Source organism: Neovison vison, chromosome 13 (assembly GCF_020171115.1).
Source record: "Neovison vison isolate M4711 chromosome 13, ASM_NN_V1, whole genome shotgun sequence".
NCBI classification, from domain to species: domain Eukaryota; kingdom Metazoa; phylum Chordata; class Mammalia; order Carnivora; family Mustelidae; genus Neogale; species Neogale vison.
This window is the reverse complement of record NC_058103.1, coordinates 34,638,412-34,641,075: the sequence shown is the minus strand read 5'-3', so window position 1 is coordinate 34,641,075 and position 2,664 is coordinate 34,638,412. Positions and strand designations below refer to the sequence as shown.

Sequence of the window (2,664 nt, the reverse complement as noted above, 5' to 3'; positions counted from 1 at the left end):
CTTATTTAGTCCTTGTACACTTCAACCGTCCTGAGGGACTTCCCTAGTCATTTGGATTAGACAGAACAATGAGAACCAAAGTCAAGAATATAAATAAAATCTGACTGTACACTGACTACTTAAGTAAGTCATTTAATTTCAGGGCCTTATATTCCCAATTTAAAAATTAGATTAAAAGAACACCATTCAAATGTTTTAAAATCAGATGTGTGTTGTTTGTTTGACATTCAATAAGTTTAGATGAGTATCTGAACTTTTCCCTCCTATTTTCTTCATTAAGGAAGGCATAAATAAACTAGTTGCTAGGAGAGATTTATAACTTCTTAAAAAAAGAATCACTTGCCATCTCCAAAGTATTGAAATTCTATGTTAACTATCAGTCAGGCTTATCATCTTTCCCTCCAAGGCTCCAAATCTTTCAGTCTCTTCAAAACACAAAATGGAAATATCATAGCCTTTTATCTTACTTTGTCTGTAAGACTTCACTTTGGACTCTGACTTGCACTTATATGCCAGTGCAAAGTTATCATTTGGCTGGTTATTTTTGGGTATCTGCATTTTGATAAATCCAGGATATGGATCTCAACTTTGTGGGTACAAATTTATTTGGTCAACTTACCTAACAGGTCAGAAACTCCCAAGAGATTCATTGATAAACCAAATTAATTTAAATTACACATATGGCTATTCCTTCCAAGGTGGTTGGAATATGTCTATATGTAGGCCATTCCCATTTCAGAATCAAGTTATTAGAGTAGCTGAATTAGCAATCACAAAGTATTGGTGGAATTGAAACATTATTACAGTTTTATATACACTCATAATATTCCAATTATGTTTCTCTGAGAATAAAACCTCTGATCCTTGACTGTAGTTGGGAGATACTCTTCAGTTTTCACTTCAACTGAGGAAAACTTTGTCCCGCTAGCAATACATTTACAAGCCATAATGTTGGGTAGTACTATTTTTGTAGCTACTCTTATTTATTTTACCTTGACTTCCGAGCTATTCAGGGAATATTTGCCAGCATTTCTTCTCTAAAAGTTATCTTTTTGTCATGACCACAAAGTGATTAGTGATGCTTGTTATACTTCTTTCCTAAATGAGATAAGGCCAACAACAGCCTGATTGATACTCTTATCTTTAGTCTAAAATTGCAATCACCAAAGGGACAAGTGACAAAATGCAAGAATACTGCCTTATGCTTTTAGATCCAGGCAGAAAATCTAGTTTCAGTGTTGCTTATGTGAACTGTGGGCACTTCAGATGATGTCTTCTCTATCGGCAGAGGCTTCTGCAGTCTGTCACATGCCACGGCAAATTTCTAACAGCCCCTTTGGCACCTAAGGAGAAGCCTGCATTGCTCACAATTCAAAGTCCCTATTGCATCATATGTTCTGTATTTAATCATCAGATATTAGGAAATGTGAAGAGAACAAGGTCACGTTGGAAAGAGATACTTGCTCTACAACCAATCAATCCCACAGCAGGAGCTACACAGACAGATAAACATGAAATGTAATTATCCCATGGTAAAATGAGTGGTCCTGAAAATCCATCATCTTTGTTTCCTTCACATATTCATTTATGCTTCCTAACATTTCAAGCCTTTATTTAAGATTCAATTTAAGCTAAAACACTGTATAAATATTCTTATAAACCATGTCTCTTCCAATTATTGGTCAACCTAGGACAAAATGAGGTTATTTAAGCTAATAAAATAATTTTCTTTCCTTTTTAAAAATAATTTTATTTTCGTATATTGCTTTTATGGAGACAAATATATTTTCCTAGGGTAGCTGGGCCTTAAGCTATGTTTGATTACAAGGAAACCAAATAATAATAATGTTAGGTCCCCCACCTCTGCCCTGTACTACAGACAGCTCCCAGCCTGTGTCTCTCTGCTCACTGGCCGTGTGTCCCAGTGTGCCAATTGTCCCTGCCAACGCCTTGGGCCAAGGTTCAGCAGACCTCACCAAAATGCCATCTCAAATGGAACTCGCCATGGAAACCATGCTGTTCACATTTCATAGGTTCCACAACTGCTAGGGATAAAGGCTACTTAACAAAGGAGGACCTGGGGGTACTCATGGAAAAGGAGCTCCTGGATTTTTGGAAAATCAAAAAGAACCTCTGGCCGTGGACAAAATAATGAAGGACCTTGACCAGTGCCTAGATGGCAAAGTGGGTTTCCAGAGCTGCTTCCTGCTAATTGCAGGGCTCACCATTGCATGCAATGACTATTTTGTAATACACATGAAGCAGAAGGGAAAGAAGTAGGCAACATTGAACACCACTTCAGCCCAATGAGAGTTCTCCTGAAGGGTCTCTTAAAGAATCTGTCCCACAGCTTCCCCCTGTATAAAGGATTCCATGAGCAGATCAGGACTCTCAGAAAATGTACAATAAAATCCAACCCTCATTTGAGAAGCAGACAAAGAAAAGTCAGATAAGCTTTTGACTTTTATATAGCTTTCATCCTCTTGCCCTCAATAAATTCTGTTTTTAGTTCTTCACTTGAAAAAAATAATAATAATTTAGGAAAATGATGTTTTTGATTTTTTTTTAGAAGTTCAAAACTTAAATTCAGTCCATGTCAGTTTTCAAACTTAAGAATATCTCTTTAATAATTTTTTTATTTGACATAAAGAGATCACAAGTAGG

General features: G+C 36.4%; 1 pseudogene; it reads left to right on the top strand.

Annotated features, from left to right (window-relative positions):
* The first annotated feature begins 1,980 nt into the window (after positions 1–1,980).
* Positions 1,981–2,280, top strand: LOC122893894 (annotated as a pseudogene).
* The last annotated feature ends 384 nt before the right edge of the window (positions 2,281–2,664 follow it).